This window comes from Apus apus, chromosome 15, assembly GCF_020740795.1.
Source record: "Apus apus isolate bApuApu2 chromosome 15, bApuApu2.pri.cur, whole genome shotgun sequence".
Taxonomy (NCBI): Eukaryota; Metazoa; Chordata; class Aves; order Apodiformes; family Apodidae; genus Apus; species Apus apus.
This window is the reverse complement of record NC_067296.1, coordinates 894,148-911,640: the sequence shown is the minus strand read 5'-3', so window position 1 is coordinate 911,640 and position 17,493 is coordinate 894,148. Positions and strand designations below refer to the sequence as shown.

The 17,493-nt window shown below is 52.0% G+C and overlaps 1 protein-coding gene across 8 annotated transcripts in view; it reads left to right on the top strand.

Annotated features, from left to right (window-relative positions):
• Positions 1-17,493, top strand: part of CHD6 (chromodomain helicase DNA binding protein 6) — a 92,335-nt gene that overhangs the window by 979 nt on the left and 73,863 nt on the right. The gene's annotated exons all lie outside the window — the stretch shown is intronic.

The window sequence follows — 17,493 nt, the reverse complement described above, 5'->3', positions numbered from 1 at the left end:
TCTCGCTGGCCATTGAGGTGGATTTTAGGCTTGCTCGGTGAGGTTCGTAGGGTAAATGGTGCGAGAGAAGCGCACGCAGGCAGAAGACGGGAGGATGAAGGGAAGTGCTCTGCTGGCCTTGCCTGCTGAGCGCACCCATCTGCGAGCAGATAACGGTGTCTCTGTTGATCCCTTTGCCTTCCTGACGGCTTCACTAAACTCGCAGGGAAGTCGGAGGCAAGGCAGGCTGCCTTGGCACACGGGGAATGGGGTCTGCTCTGGTGTCCTAGAGTTTTTCAGTAATTTTGCTCTGAAAAGTGCTTGGTCTGTTTCCTCGGTGAGTTGGGATGCTTTTAAGCCAAAAGCCGAGGCTTTTTTGTTGTTTACCTCCTGCTTGAGAAATGCAGTAAATGCTCCTGGGGTAGGAGAACGAGGGGAGAGGGCTGGAGATGTCTCTCTGTGGTCGTGCAGTGTCCTGCAGAAATCTCCAGCACCCCTTTGCGGTCACTGGCCTCCCTCCTTGTAGGCAGACAGACGTGGTTACAGTAGTTAGGTGTTTATCTCCGGCCCCTTCACTCACAGGGCTACAGATACTTGGTAACTGGTGCTGCCTGTATCTATTTAACTGGTGTGGGGTCAGCTGGATTAGGGTGTTGCCAGGGGAAAGGGGACACGGAGCTCTGTGGGCGTTTTCCCCGCCGTGAAGCCTTGCTGCTGCTTTTGGGCTCTGTTCTGGTGGTGGCACCGGAGCAGATGCTGCCTTACCTCTCCTCGCCCTTTGTTTACCTCATTCGTGCAGGAGCTCTGCTGTGCTGCTTTGCAGAGAAATTGGTGTTTTGGTCCAGCTGTTGCAGTATGAGGCAATAGCAGCGTATTTTTGCTCTGGGAGTAAATTCTTTCTGGAGTAGATAGGTTGTTTCTCTTGAAGCTTCTGGCCTCCAACTGGGTTCAAGGCTGCCACTGGGTTTCTTTCCCACTTGTTTAATGGGAAAATGATTCCTCTTCCACTACTAAGCTTAATGCTGCTGTGCATTTTCTTTTGGAAAGGTAATTCTGCCTGTTGTCTCCAAATTGGTAGCTCCTTCAGGATCGTTGGATGTGTTGCTGAGATTCCTTAGCTGCAAAGATGGGAAGCACACAGCAGTGGTGGGGTGAAGCTGATTATTGCCCCTGGAGTGCTTCAAGCTGTAAAGCATGACAGCAGGGCTGCATCCTGTCAAAATGTCTGCATGGACCTTGTGCAGCAGAACTGAAACTATGGGTCATTATTTTTGGAAGAAAAGCCAAAGTCAATGAGAGGACTTGGACAAAGACTGATTTTGGTTCATTTTCATGAAGTTTGAAGCCCATCATCCTGCAGCAGTGACTGTTTATTTCTGCCTGATGTCCCATTCCTCCAAGCAGAAATGTTGATTACCCTGGTGCTGAGAAGGCACTTGCAGCCCCGTGCTGCGGGCTGGCACGGGCATGGGAAACACTGGCCTGTGCAAATCTGTGACATGAAGGCAGCTTTTGTGCAGTGTCTCAGTGCTTGCAGCGTGTGGGTAATGTGCATCTCTGGTGGAAGGGGCTGCCAGGGTTCCTCATTACCTTGTTCTGAGGGCTGCTGTCTGCCTTGGAAGTGGATGCCTTTTGAATGGCTTGAGTTTACCTCTTACTCTTGTCCTGCTGGTGGGCAGTAGGGGACAGTGGCTCTGTCTAAGCTGCTGGCCCTGGGTATGCCAGCCTTAGTCCTGCTGGTCACTGCTGTGGGTATTTCAGGGTCTGTTGATTTTTGGTGGCTTGGTGGAGGAGGCTCTCAGAGGAATGTCTTGTTTTCCTGAGTGCTTTTTACCGTATTTCTTTAACAGGAAGCAAATCTCTGCCTTCCCCTCTCCCCTGTAGAAGTGCAATCTCAATGGTTTTTAAGGTTTAGTCTTCCTTGAGAGATCTTTAGTATTTTCTTAAGAGCTTCTCCAAAGACATAAACTTTTACAAGTGAATAATAAAACGTGTTTCGTGGTTTCTGTTATTTCAAGAGGAGTTTGTACAAGCAAGTGAACTCGGGTTTTGTGAGATGTCAAGGTTGAGAGCTCAGCTGCCAGAGCAGGCCTTTGTTGTTCACATGAAGTTGTGGTGTCCTGGTCTGTCTCGGGTTTGCAGAGAGAAGAGCTACTGTTGTGCCCATCAGCGTGCAGGAGAAGCTTGCCCTTGTGAAGGAGGGGAGAGGGGTTGTTCAGCCTTGCACTGCGAGGGAGCCCTTGGTGCAGGAATGTGGACTCAGTGTGTTGAGTCTGGAGAGCAGGCATGCGTAGGAAAGCTTCTCTGAAATGGTCTTAAAGAGACACTGGCAAGCTCTGTGGTTGGATGGCTTCCTGAGAGCCAAGGGGGCTTGTTTTCATTGCTCCTTTACATAGCAGTAAAAGCATTTATTGTTTCTCATCCCCAATTTCCTGCTTGGGACAGTGGGGTCAACCTCTGGCATTGGTGATTTCCCCCTGGTCTGTTAAAGCAGAAGTAGAGCTGTTAGTGGGGGCCAGCGAGCTGCCTGAAGGGGTGGGAAGATGGTCAGGGTGAATGGTCTACCTGCAGTTGAGTAGCAATGTTTGCCACAGGCAGAGTGTTGGTGGCAGTACACAGGTTTGTGTGGTGGCTTCTCAGCACCATGAAAACAGAGAGATGCTTCACCCTAGGAGTCTGCATTGCCAGACTGGTGGTGGTGGGACCAGAACCCTCCTGTAGCAGCATGCTGCAAGCACTGTGCTGCCCCAGCCGGCTTCCAGCCATCCTCAGGCACAAGCCCCTGGTGGAAACAACAGAGCTGGGGAAAGCTGACCAAGCCTCCAGCAAAAGGGGAAAAATGTAGTGCTGTGGCTGTCAGCTCGTGACATGAGGAGACTCTGATTTTGCTTTCTAATATCTCCTGCTGGTGCAATATGTTTTCGTGTGATAGGACAATGCCTTCAACTTTCCCTTATATGGGAAAATCTGGTATGCAGCCTAGCAATCTGCCAATATGTGGCTAATAATTTTTAGCATTGTTATGTTGGATGTGTCCGGTCAGCCTAAGAAGTAGGAAATACCTGGGGCTCCGTGGCCAGGCTTTAATGATTAAGGTAGGTTCCAGACAGATATCTGGGGAAAGGTTGTGGCTGTGTTCTGGGGAATGCCTGAGCACACTCGGGTCCTTGGGAAGTCAGCTAGAAGCTGGGAGAGTTTGGTGCCTGGATGTGAGGCTCCTGCCCTACAGTGCCCTTGGGGACATTGACCATGGTGGCACAAAGGAGGTCAGCAGAGCGTTGGACCCATCCTTTGTGCAAGGACCTTCCCCTGCAGAGGAAGTTCTGCCTGAGGTGAAGGGTGCACCCTGTTTCTGTACTGCTGGCTGTTGCCTCTAGGGGATTCCCAGCCTGTACGAATACAAATCCTGCTCTAACAGGAGTAAAATGCTCTTTTCAGTCCAGAAAAGAAACTGAGAAGTGTGGGAACCGAGTCCCAGTCCCTCTTTGTTTGTCATGTGGAAATATGTTTGCAGAGGTGCCTTGGGTCTGGAGCGAGGAGCACGGCTGTTATCGTGACAGTGAGATGCTGGCTTGGCCTTGGGGGGCACATCATGTTTCCTGGTTTCCCCATGGGGGATGCTGCTCAGCAGCAGTCTGACCGTGATGGTATTAACATCTGTCCTGGCAGGTACAGCAGGTCTTCTGCTGTCCTGCCTTTGCCCTAACTTTATGCAGCCCTGATGTTGCACTGTATAGGTACTGTTTTGGGGTGGTTTTATTTGGGTTTTTTGTTGTTGCTTTGGTTTGGTTATTTTAAATTGTGTTTTAACTGATGAGATTAAGTTCAGATCTCTTCTGGTGAAGCTTTCTGATTATTGTCTTGCTCTTTCTGCCCTTTGGCTTGGTTGTTACAGGAAGTCTGAGTTGAGATGCACAACTCATTGCTTCCTTTTAGGCTGTCTGCTGAAAAGCAGGGGAAAGTTATGCTTGTCAGTGTCAATTTGCAGCATATTTGTGTTTCTTAAATGTTTCCATAAGAAGCCACTGGCCTGGGTTGCCCAGAGAAGCTGTGGCTGCCCCATCCCTGGAAGTGTTCAGGGCCAAGCTGGATGGGGCTTGGAGTGACTTGATCTAGTGTGAGGTGTCCCTGCCTACGTAAGAGGTTGGGACTAGGTGATCTTTAAGGTCACTTCCAACCCAAACCTGTCTGGGATCTAGGGAGCCCTGCTGTGCATTAGAGTGAAAGGAGCCAATATCTGGGGTCAGGCTGGTGTGAACTCAGCCCTGTGTACTGGCTGCATGTCCCTGCCAATGTGCATGTATTACAAGGGAGGGGCGGGCAGGCAGTGGAGGGTCTTTCAGTATTTTATGTGGTCCTAAAGCATGAGTTTAAATTGCAGTCTGGGGGCTCTTGCACAGCAACATGGGTGGGAAGGGCAGGAGGGTGCTGTGAGGGACCCCTGGCCACAAACCTCTTTCCTGGGGGGAAGAGCAGCCCCTGTCCCTGTGGCTGCCACGCTGACAGCGTGCCTGGGAGGACATGAACAGCAGCACTTACTGATCCGAGGGTTGCTAAAGCTCCCTGGGATGTAAGACCCTCACCCCTGCCCCAGCAGCTCTTTCATTTGCATGCCTTTGAAGGCAGAAGAGGACTTCAGCTAATTGAAAGACTTCAGCTACCAGGTCCTCCTCCTTAGCAGCCACTGCTGAGAATTTTCATCCCTCTGTAGTGCACTAGAAATAGACATTTGTTATGTGGACATGGTTGAGTTTCCTTCAAAAAACTTCCAGTTGTTAAACCTCTCTTCAGAAGTCAGGACAGTAATTAGGTAATGGAATTGTTTTAATGTGCTTTCTGGTTTTCATTTTGCACTTTACCTTATGCTCAATGGCTGCCTTTGAAGGTGAATTCCAGCATTAGCATCTTGCTAATGTGCTACACACAGAGCAAGGATGATGCAAAGTTATGGGGGAATTTCACTTTTTTAACATCTAGGTAGGTGAAGTGTTGGTTCTTTAAGAAACATTAATGCTTTGTTATATATGTGCATCGAGGCAGAACTGAAGTTAGTCCTAGATACAAGAATAAACATTAATGCTTTGCTATAGACGTGCTGTGAAAGCTGCTATTTTTGTATGAGTTGCTGCCTTGGGTTCTCCAGGTCTTGAGCACAGAGCACCTTTAACCCTAAATGTTTCATCTGCTTTGGTTCAACTTAAAGCAGACTTCAGATAAAATGAAGCTTAAGTGTTAGGTGTCTGTTAATTGAGGGTCAGAGAGAGCTGCTCTCTCTTGATGACTTCTATATATGTGCATGGTGCATCCTTGCTGCTCGCTTTGCCTGGGAAGGCGAGCAGTGGGGTGTGGGAGTGCACAGCCTATTGCTCTTATTTGTATGCTTCTCTGGTTGTTGCTTTAGGGCAAGCAAAGCCCTGTTTCTCAGTGATCTTTCTCAGTCCCCGTAGGGTGCCCCTCACCAGGGTATCGGAGCTTTTCCCGGCATGCACTTTTGTGCATACATAAAGGCAGGTTTCTCTCCTCCACCGCAGACAGCAGAGACTGTCTCTGTTCACTGTGCCGTGATGTTGTGGGGAGGTTGATTGAAGCAAGGTTTCTCTTACTGGGAAGGTGCTGAGGTTTGTGGTTACCTTGATTTCTTCAGAGAAGTGGTTACAGATTTGTCGGCCAGTCACCGTGACCGCTCCACCTTCTTGTTCTGGAGGGTGAGAATTTCTTGTCTGAGAATAACATTGTTGTTTTGGAGTTGGGTCACTCCCACGTTGTGCTTTCAGAGTGAGGACCAGGGTCTGGAAGGCAAAGGAAGGAGTAGGTCACTATGTGCACAGGCTCTTTGAAGCCTTAGGAGTTGTAGTTTCAATGAGAGTGGCCTCTCCTGGAGCATTGTAGCAAGATGCTGCCCTGCAGACCTGTTTGAATAGGTTGAGCTGTGCCCAAACCTGACAGGGCATTGTGCACTGTGTGTGGAGATGTGGTTATCTGCAGGTGCTGCTCTCTTGTTTCTAGACAGACTTTCCACTGGCTACATTGCTGAATGGAGTGTGACACTAGGGATGATGAGTCCTGGGCAGTGCTTCTAAACACTTTCCTGGATCCAGGTCTAGCCCTTTCTGCCACACTGAGCTGGGAGAGGGAGCTGTCTGACACAGAGCAGAAGTATATTTCTGGACCTTGTTGCATGCTCTTTCCTCCAGAGACATCTGCTGAAGGAAGGAGTTAGAAAACTTATCTAGGGGCTTATCCAGGTATGGAGGGAGAGGAGATGTAGAAACCATGTTGGCATGGACTTCTGGTGGGTATGTGCAGTAAAAGTGGGTGGGGACATGGGTCTGTGGGACCTGTGCTCTGCTGCTGTGTCCAGAGTTTGATTGCCTGGCCTTCATGTTGCTGGATGTCAGAGGAGACTGGTGTCTGTGGGCCTGCCAGGCAAGCAGGGGCAAGGGCCTCTGGGTAGTTTGATGCAGCTGATGCCCCGTGCTTGCCTGCTGGCTGGCTGGCCCCTTGAGGATGGTGCTAGTTGGCCAGGAGCATTGCAGACACAGTGGATATCTTCTGTGTCTGTGCCCTGAAGGAGTGCAGCTTGGCTCCAGGACAGACCCAGGGCAGCTCTACCTGGGCACTGCTTGAAGGGGCCTGATGTGCCCTGAGCTCCCAGCTCTGCTTAGGAAGTTGGTGCTCTGCAGTCAGGAGGGATGTGCTCTCTTGCTGGGCCAGTGTGGACCCCCAGCTTGGCAAGGCTGATGTGCTCCACTGCTCCCTGAGCTCACCTCTGACTGGTGGGCTTCATGAGCTGGGAGAAGAAGGGACAACCCCCCAGATTTGCTTTCAGCAGCATTTTTCTTGCAGCGTGTCTGGGCAGGACTTTGGGTGCTTGCTGTTAGAAAAGGCTACTCAAGTGTATTAAAGAACTGCCTGTAGCTGAGGAGGGAACCAAACCTGGCGTAGCTGAACTCTGAGCGTTTGCACATGAGGAATTGATTAATTTCTTTTTGGCACTTCTCTCTCCCTCCTGTACTGGAGTGTTTCTTGGTATGGTGTAAAAGACACAAATGCATGGAAGCATTGAGATGGTAGAGAGGATTGTCTCCTTACAGATGTCATCTGAACTCTGCAGACTGTTCTTCAAAGTAGCGCCAGCTGAAGTTGTGGAAAACTTGTATCCTGGAGAGGTAAATTCAAAAGAAACAGGAGACCCTTGGAGGTAAATGCCAGGAAGTTATAGTCCTTGCAGGGCAGAGCAGTTGGAGTGGAGGTGCATGTAAGGATGGGGACCTGAGGACCGTGGGGTAGTGGTGCTGCTGCTTGTGAAGGTTATTCTTGTCCTGTGTTGCATCAGGAGAGTTTGCCACGTTTTGCTTTCTCTCCCTGTTCTTTAGACGCTTGGGAAACAGGTCTGATGCTTCAGTATGCGAATTCTCAGGCTTGAAGAACAGCAGATTTCTGTCTGTTGCTATTTTGGGTTGAGGTTTACTAGTTTCTCTTAGAATATACAGGCAGAACAGATGCCATGAGCCATGGGACCTCCCCACAGCATCCAGGAAACTCTCAGGCTGTGGTTGTTTGAGATGTTGTCTTCCTGGGTGCTGAGGAACAACTTGGCTCCCTCAGTGCCTGGCACTGCCACAGGCAGGGGTCTTCACAGCCAACCTTTCTGCCCTCTCCTGGGGTTGGGTGGCCTGAGTTTGCAGTGCTGGCAGGGCAGGTGCAGCGTTGGCATGTGCAGGAGCTCCTCTCCAAGACAGCAGCATCAAGCAAGTGACCTCCATAAGCTGGTGGTGATGTCCTGTACTTGGGCAGTGAGCAGAGCAGCAAAATGTCCTTTTGCTCCTGGAGGTCCCTTCTACTCCACCTCCAACCTTCACTGTATGTGGGAGAGCACAGATCAAGCTGAGCTTCCTTTGTCACCTGGGTTTTGAGACCTCTAAGACCAGGATGGCCATGCTGCCAAGCTTGAAGGAGAGCTACTTGCTCATCACATGCTAAGCTGTAGCTTGGGATCAGCCTCCAGTGCCTGCCCTCAAGAACTGTGGAGTGAGGTGTGGCCATGGTGGACAAAGCAAGTCTGGTGCTGAGCTTGCTTCATGCACCATCACCCCTCCCTGCCTCTACACAGACAAGAGGTTTGGCAAAGCAGTGGTGTCCATCCTGCATCCAAGGCCCTGGAAATGCTTGAATTGCTGACTGTGCTCTTGTGGCCCAACTGCTGGTGGCTTGGCCACATTTCATTCAGCTTCTGGCTTGGATGTGTTTCCTGAAGCAGGGGCATGTTTGCAGGAGGGCTCAGAGCCTGATTCAGTCTTTTACTTCACTGTGGGTATAGCGAGAGGGCAATAGGGAATAACTTAAAGCTGGCAGGTGATGACAGCAAATGGGAGTGTGGGGACACCAGCTGGATGACTGGGAGGCGTAAAGGTGATCCACTGTGGAGGTCTGCAGCAGGGAGTTTCAGCTGGAGAAGACTGACAGAAATGCCTGAATTGCCAGGACTGGACTCTGCAGTGGGGTCTCTGTCACCATTTGGAGCAATGGCTGGTGGTGCTGTGCCATCCCAGCAGGACATCTGCTCTGGGTGTCAGATTTGCTCTTCATATGTGCCTGCAGCCAAGTCTTGAGCTGTGTTGCAGGTGCTGGTTCATCCTCCCAGTAGCGATGCTGGGGAGGCTGATTTTTATTCCCATTCAACAGTTGGAAAATAGAGGCACAAAGGGCTCTGATTGCCTTTGAGGAGCTGTGTGCAGTGTGGCAAAGCTGTTTTCTGACAGCTTGAGTTTGCTGTACAGGATATTTACCACAGCAAGAGGGGAAGATCTGTGCTTTCAGGAATGCCATCTCAAGTTTTGGCCATCTGCCTTGGGATAGCTTGTGTTCGGTGTTCTTTGGCATGTAGCTCTGAAGCAGTAACCTTATAAAAGATTCCTTATTGTCCAGCTGTCAAGGTCTACTGGTTGAGCTGTTTTTTGTGCACCTTTCATACTAATAAAGGTGCTGTGAGCTAAATTATGTGCCTGGTGGCATCTTTACAGGGCTGGTGACCTTGAGGGTGGTCTTGAGCAGATAAGTTCCAAGTGCCTGTGCGTGAGAAATAAAAGGCAGCAGGAAAATGTGCAGAGTGTGCAGGGCGCTGGTTTCTGCTGAAGCCTCTGTATCCCTCCTGATAGCTGGAGAGCAGCTGGGTGGTTTGCCCTGTTGCAAGAAGCCTCTGAAGCAGCTGGCAATAACCCTGTCCTCCCAAGGGCCCAGTAATTCAGAAGTGGCTTTCTTGTGATACTAGGAAATCTGATCCTTCTTGACCACTGGTCCAGGAAGCCAGTAGGAGCTGAACCCACAACCTCATCTCTGCCCAAGGGTGACAGTCAAGCACTTTGGAGAAGAGAGCCTGCTTCTAGCACTGAGAGTGTGTCCTCAGAGGTACTTTGCCTGTTTCCATCTGAAATGTAACTTGGGTTGAGTTGTCACCCTGACCCAAGGCTTGCCTAGTCTCCTTGGCAGCCTTAGCATATAGACCCCTTGATTCACCAGGCTCCCTTCCTTGTGAAGGAGATCAGGTGAACAGACCCTAAAGGAAGTGGTGTTGTCCACCAGGCATCTTAGTTGCTGGGAAGCTGTTCCTGCAGCTGTGTAGAACTGCTGACATGAGGACCGTGCTTCTGGTTCCCGGAAATTAAACACTGGGAGTGTGATGGGAGAAGTGGGAAAGCTTTATGGCCACTGGCATAATCTGTTCCCTGGACACCTCATTCATGTCCTTCCTTGTTGGTCAACATGCCAGGGCTGGTGAATAAGTGAAAGGGGAACTTGGCACTGGTGATGGAGACATGGCTTGTTAAGATTTGGCAGAGAGGGCAGTTAATTTGGTCTCTGTGGTGGCCTGGACTTGAATGCCACGCCAGAGCTTTTTTATATTTAATGAGGAGCAGAGGTCTGGAAAATGCCACATCAGTGTGATGGGCTTTGCTGATGTGGCAGAAGCTGGAGCTGGTGATACTCTTGACAGGGCACATGGATTGTGCTGGTGAGGTGCTGCCCTGCAGGGAGCTGCTGTGGGCCCTGCATGCTGCTCCTGTGCATACACCAGTGCAGCCTCACCATGAGATCCTGGCCATCCAGAGGGTGGTCATGAGCCTGCTGCCCATGGGGGTCCAGCCTGCTGGGTGCCAGCTCCCAGGCTGGGCAGGCTTGGCCTATCGCCCTTCTCTCTTCCTTGTCTGCATAGGTACTGAGCTGTAGAGAGATGTGTTATTTTTCCCTTGGCTTTTGCCTTGCTGATGTTGAGGATTAAAATCCACTGCCTGGGGCTTATGAGCAACTGGAGTGAGACTCAGCCTGCTGATCAGAAGACAACCGACATAGCGTTGGAAAACCTGTCTTGCTTCTGGCATCTCCTGCACCCCAGGGCAGCAGGGTGATGAAGTGAGAGAAGGTGCACAGCTAACCCTGGGTGCATCCCCTTGTGGGGAGGGGGTGCAGCTATTGTTGGGGCCATCCCCATGGTGGGGAGGAGGGGCAGTTAACCTTGGGTGCATCCCTATGGTGGAGTCGGGGGGGGAGGGGCAGCTAACCCCGGGTGCATCCCCGCTCTGCAGACACACAGCTCTCAAGCCCCAGTGCTGCTTGGGAGCCTGTGTCCCCTCATTTTAAATTGTCTGCAGAGATGATGAGAGAAATACATTTTAGAGTGAGCTCAGACTTGGTTTCCCTCTCTTTAGCAACAAACTGGAGTGCCATGTCTTTGTGTGCACGCTGGCAGCCCAGGCACAGCTTTGCATTTCATGATGTTCCTTTGCTGAACAAAACCAAAGCCGTTCCCAGCTGTGCTGCTGGGCCCTGCTAGCTGCTGTGCTCAGTGGAGTCCAAGCAGGCCCCTGGTTCCCAGCATTGGGGCACTGTGCAGCTTGGAGATAGCTGCTGAAGGTCATTGTGGTTACAGTCTTTGGTTAGGAACTGCATTTGAAAACTCTCCTAAGACGAGCTGTTGCTGTTTTTGCCACGTGAGCTTGTCGTGAGAATCATGAAGCACAGCTGACTGAGGCTGCGTTACCGGGGGCTGCATCCAGCCTGCGTGTGTGCTGGTGTTGTTGGGTGCCAACTGAGCGTCCTCTGTCCCCAGAGTCTCCCCGGGGTCTTGGATGGGGTTGTTGCTTCGGGGCTGAGGGCTCACCCGGGAGGCTTGGAAGCAGGAGAGCTGGTGCTGAGCAGGCTTTTTGGAGGGGAATGCTGTGCAGCATCGCTGTATTTCGTGTCCCATGGAGCAAGTGGCAAGGATGTTGTGGCTGTTTCTTGCCTGCTCATCTTGTTGCCTGTTCCTCAGTGGGAAGGTGGAGTTGGGTATCCTGGGAAGGTGCCACATGGCTTGGCTTGCCATGCACACTGGGTGTACTTAGTAGATCTCTTGGCTACCCTGGCCCCACAGAGAATGCAGTTAATTTCCCCTCTTTTTTAAAAAAGATTAAAATCTTTTCAAAACAGAAAATTGCTTGGAGCACAGCTGTGGCTCCCGTGGGGCTGGCTGTCGGTGGGAGGCTCTGCCCGGCCTGTCCTGGATGGACCCTCCTGAGGGGTGTTTGCTCAGCAGAGTGGGATGTTTCAGGCCTCTTTGTGCTCCCCTTTCTCCCCTCACTCGTGCGTCCTGCGCAGGGGAGCGGGGCCAGGGGGCAGGGCGGGGCTGTCAGGGCTGCACTGAAGCAAAACGCGTTTCCCCGCTGCAGTTGGGATGCTGAAGGGCTCTTGCTTTCCGTGGCTGTGCGTGCAGCGCTGGGAGGACGTGTGCCCTGGCTGCCTGGCAGCGCAGGCTCCCCAGCCCCCCGCCTTGCTGCTGCCTCTCTCATACTGAGCTACCGAGTTATTTTTAACTTGGAAAAATTACAACCCGAGATTTGCATTCTCTACCCCCAGCGGAGGGCTGGAGGCAGGATGTGGGGGAGGCACTGCGGGGGCTGGGAACGCGGCTCCCCGCTCCGCAGGCCCGTCCCGGGGCTCGTTCCCCCCACGCTCGGCCCGCCGGCCCCCGCACGCTGCCGGGGGCAGCCGGGGAGGCCCCAGCTCCGCTCGGTGCCGATGGACTTTCAGCCTGGATTCCCATGGCGGACGCAGGGAGCAGCTGCGGACACATAAACAAATCCTGCTGCAGCAGGCGGTGGGGAGAGCCAGGCTCTGGCTGCCGGGCTACTTGCGTGACAGCCCGCAGAGCGGGGCTTCTGATGGGCACTGGGCACCTCCTTCACCAGGCATCCCACAGAGAAGCTCTGGGGTGAGTGAGTGTGGTGGGGAGCAGCTGGCTGGGCTGCTGGTTTGTCCAGCGGAGGAGGCTTTGCTGCGTCCCCTAGCCCTCCCCGATTCTGCTTGCTGAGAGCTGGTGGGGAGGAGCCAGGGAGGGAAGTGTCACTCTTGCACCGGATTTCTGTTCCCCCCTCCCCTAGCTCTGCCCCCTCGGTGTTTTGCAGGCAGTTCCCTTGTCAGTGCTGTCTCCCCTGCCTGGATCTCCTCGGGTGATCAGGGGCACCTCTCTAGACCTGCTGGCAGGGCAATGTCTCTGCACATCCCCTTTTCTGTACAGCCCACGGGAATGTAGTTGCCTGAGTCCCTCTGGATTGCACCACAGATACTCAGGCTTCAAGCTCTGATAGCTCTGCCGTGTCTGTGCAGCTTTGCCTGGAAACAGGAATTGATAAAGTAGCAAGACCAAACAGCACCAGGGGACTGCAGATGTCTCTCTCTCTGCTATTTGGTGCCTTGGAGAAGTGTGTTGGCTGAGCCAAGTGGATGATGGGCAGTGCAGGCCCTGAGTTTTGCTCTCGGGCTGTCCCCGCCAGACCTGTGGGTCCTCTCCTGCTACTCACCTGCAGTGTGGATCCATCAGGTAGGGAGGATGGATGTCTGGTGCCCGGGCCATGCTTCTTGTCCTCAGGCTTGCCGTTGCCTTGCCAACAGCAAAGCTATTGAGGGTGGGGAGTGCTCTGAAGGCCCCTCTGGTGGGCACGTTCTGCCAGGCCCTGGGGACCTCTGCTACATGTTGCCTGGGGGAGCCTGACAGAGCCCATCAGTCCAGGCCTGATGTCTGCTACTCTGCAGTGCTACTAGTGAATAGGGCAGGAGTAGCAAGGCAATGCAGCAAACCTCTTGGCAAGCAATGGCCAGTACTTATTTCTCCCAGCTGTCTTCAGGCAGGGGCAGGCACCCTTGCTCCTTAGGGAATTATTTGTGTTTGCTTGCTAAGGCTTGTCCCTTACCCCCAGCATACTGATCCAGCTTGGCCCAGCATGCTTCTGGTCAGTGTGTTGGTGCAAGAGGCTCTCCAGGTTGTAGGATGGGGCACGCCATGAGATGCTGATGCTGTTCCTCTGCTTCTGATCAGTGCCAAGTACCAGGACTCTGGTTGTTCCTGCTGGAGCAGTAGTATTAATGCCTCAGCTCTGCAAAGGCCTGTAAGGTGTCAGATAATGCCTGACCCTGATACAAAAATGATGTGGCTTGGGGTCACCCCTGCATGGTAGGAAATGGCTGCTGACTGCTCTCTCCTTTCTTCAAGGCTGTAAGGTTTGTTGTCAGGCATGGGATGCTGCTTCTTTATGTTTGAGCCCAGGGCTGCTGCCATGCTGACAGCAGGTGGTGGGGAGCAGAGCAGCTGGTAGGCTGCCAGGGCTGGAGCAGCACCTCATTCCCAAAAGAGCTGCTTCTGCAGCTTGTGTGAGGCAGTAGGGATCTCCCCGCCACCCCAAAACGGTGTGTACACACGAGGACAGCTGCTGACACTGGCATAGGGATTTGGTGGTGTGGGGCAATTACTTGTGAGGCAGTTTTCTGAAAGCTCTTGGTTGCCCCATTGTCTGGAGCCTTTTGTTGCTGCCTTGTGTTTCAAAGGGCTGAGCAGGGCCCTTGTGCAGTGGCTGTGGGAGCTGCCTGCAGCTCTGTGCTGCTGGAAGTGCTGGCTCCTGCTCTAGAGAGACCTGGATCTTCAGTCTGTCCCTTGACCTCTGCCAGCCATTCTCAGGGCAGGTTAGCACATCTTCTGGTACCATAGAATAATGGAATGGGTTGGGTTGGAAGGGACCTTAAAGGTCATCTAGTTCCAACCCCCTGCATGGACAGGGACACCACCCAGTAGACCAGGTTGCTCCAAGCTCCGCACAGCTACCAGAGCAGCAAGGGTGTGCTGAGCTTCCCTGGCTCCTCCAGGGCTAGTTGCAGCCCCAGAGCCTGGCTTGCTGCTGGCCTGCAGGCCTGGGCAGCAGGTTTGGACTCAGCACCAGTGACTAATCTCTTTTCCTTCAAGCTGTGCCCAGACACTGATGAGATGCAGCACTTTCTGAAGTGCTTCAGCAGAGCAGAGTGGTTTGTCTGAAAATCAGTAATTTCATGGCATGGCTGTGCCATTCTTCATCTCCTTGCCTTACTGCTAGTCCTTTGGGGCTGCATGCGAAGTGCTGTGCCTGTTTGGGATCTATATTTTCAAGGCATCCTTTCTGTAATCAAACCTAGGGGAGGAAGGAGAGATAAAGGCCACATAATGTTGAGGAGGTGAGTGAGGTTTACACTCCTCATCTGGAAGAAAGCATCACCAGAGGTCTGCTGACAGATGGTGTTTGGACACTTCTTGATGCCTCTGTCTCAGAGGAGCTGTGTGCAAGGAGCCCTGGTCCTTGGCACTCCCTGGGGCCTGCTGTGCTGTGCCAGGTGCTGCTCCTGTGCCTAGGAAGGGACCTTGGGCTGCGGGGAGCATGGCTGTCAGAAGGGCTCAGCTGGAGAGGGTGCATCTCCAGTGGGGCCTGTGCCAGCTAGTTTGGGAGATGAATGGAGCCAGGTATAGTGTTCTCGAGTACTTCTCTGGTGTGTAGTATGCAGAGGGGCCTCCAGCCTGATGTGTGGGGCTCCTGTTGCTCTTGAATGTCTTCTGTGAACCACAGAATCTTCCAGTCTGCCATGTAAAAAAAGCAGCTGGGAAAACTTTCTAATCTCTAAACGCTGGCTTTTAGCTTCTGGTGTGAGAGTGAGCAGCTGAGGTAGGGACCCCAGCTCCTATTTTCAGAGTGGTGTAAGACAGTGTCACTACGTACCTTGGACTGAAAGTAGTTGCTGGAGGGGCTTCTCACCTCAACTGTGATGCAAGGCAGGCTGTTTTACCACTCGACCCAGCTTGTCTTGCTTAAAGCAGGGGGCTCTCACCTCTCGGGGATCTAAGTGTCCCTGAGATCTGCTGAGAAGAAAATGCCATCTCTTGGCTGAATTTTTATCACTTCACTGAGATGTGGGGAGCTATGTGCAAGGTGTTGAGGGGCTTGGTTGTGTCAGTGAATGTTTGCCACCTCTGTGGTCTGAAAATCAGAATTGGAATGTATTGTGCAGTATCACACATCAATTTAGAAGTGACTGCTTGGTGCCCATGGCTGCAGCCCGAGGCTGCTGCCCATCTCTGCTCTGTGCTGCTGCAGCTTTGGAGGGGCTTCAGTGCAGAATTCCTGCTTAGAAAGTGAGGAAAGAGTTCTGGTTTTCTGAGTGTATTATCAGCTGTGCTTCTGGCACATAGGTGGGCATGCCCTTATGCACCTGTGGATGCCCCATGTCCTTCAAGAGCTGGCTTGTGGGCACTGCTTGCTCTTTGCATCCCAGCTCCTGTTGTGCTTCGTTCTTCCCTTGGGGAAAGCCACATGCCCCTTTTGCTTATCCTTCTGAAGAGGCTCAACAGTCTCTGAGGGCCTGATGGTTGGGTGTTAATTTTTGTTTGAGCTGCACATTGTTTCCTTGCAGGAGCTTGTTTCTCCAGATAAAATCTGTTCTTTTTCCCATGTGAAGAAGGAAGCCACCTGCCTCTCACAGGCAGCTGAACGTGGCACTGTGCTGCAGGGATGTGCTCTAATAAAGTAAAAAAAATTCTCGTCCCTGCTGCCGCACTGAATGAGATTTCTTGGGTAAAAGCCATCAGTTCCTGCAGATGCTGAGGCCTCTGCCTTGTCTGGGTTTATACTGTTGGTGACAAGCCTGGGGATAGCACCTGGGGAAGGGGCTGTGCTCACCCTGCTGCGGCAGGTGCTGCTGTGCCCTGGGCTGGGGGACAGACAGGGCAGGGCAGGAGGGTAGTAGCCAGGGGAACAGAGCTGGGAAGTGAGAGCAAAAGCAAAAGGAAGATTGCATTCAGAGCTGCTGGCTCCCACCTTCCCCACCAGGCTGCAGGTGTGATTTCCCTGCAGGAAGTGAAAGTTGCTCTTTGGATAAAGGCTGTGAATTAACTTTCTTTCGAAAGTGTCTTGGTGTGGCTGTGACTGAGGGGCTGTTGAAGTATCTGTTCCTGTTGGGACACAGAACGCTTGAAGGGATGGCAGTGAAGGTCTGCAATGGGGGATATCAGCCTGGGCTCAGATTTGTCCTTCCTTTGTCTAAAGTAATCCGTGGGGCCTGTCCATGGTGGTGGTTGTGTAGGTATCTTGGAGGCTGGGGAGAGGGAAGGGCTAAGGCAAGGCTGGATGTGTTCCTGGCTATGCCAGGTGCCTTATTGATTTTGGGGGCTGTTCCCAGTTTTTGTGAACCATAAAATCGTATTAGGTTGGAAAAGACCCTTTAGATCATGAAGTTCAATTGTGAACCTGACTTCCAAGTCCACCACTAAACCATGTCCCTAAGCACCATGTCTACTTGCCCTTTTAATATGTCCAAGGATGGTGACTCCACTGCTTCCCTGGTCAGGCTGTTCCGAGTCCTGACAACCCTTTCTGTGAATAAATTGTTCCTGATATCCAATCTAAACCTCCCCTGGGGGCAACTTGAGGCTGTTTTCTCTTGTTCTATCACTTGTTACTTTGGAGAAGAGACCAACCCCCCCTTGCTCCAACCTCCTCTCAGGCAGTTGCAGAGAGTGAGGAGGTCTCCCCTTAGCCTCCTTTTATCCAGGCTGAACACCCCCAGGTCCCTCAGCTGTTCATCACAGGACTTGTTCTCCAGGCACCTTTTTGCTGGATATTTGGTGATCAATGAACTTACATTAGCCCAGCCTTGTTGAGGGGGATGTACTGCAAAATCAACTGGAGTTTCAGGTGTGAGAGGCCACCAGTAGAATCTCCTAAAAGGCAAGTAGGATATAAACTGAGAGTAACTTGGATGGTGCAGACTCATCCTATTGCCTGCTCTTGGAATACGTAACCTGTAGGCACAGTCCTCTTCTGCTTGTTAGCACATGCTATGTTTTCAGCTTGTTGGCTGTGGAGACCCATCAGACTTGTGGGCCAGTCTAATTACAGCTCATTCCCTCAAGGAACCTTTTAATGTAATTCAGTCTTAGGTGGTGTTGGTGCTCTCTGTGAGGAAGCTCCTCTGCACAGTAGGAATAATCCTTGTCTAGCTCTCACTGGTGTGCAGTGCAGATCTTTGCAGTGCCGCGGGCTGGCTTTTTTGTAAGGTTTTGTAAGAATGGATGTTGTTTTTGAGGAAGAGGTTACAGAAAAAGGCAAAATTTGATCTTTTTCCTGTCCTTATAAAAATTCAGCCAGCCTCAGCAAAGCACTAGCCTCTGAAAACAAACATTTGATT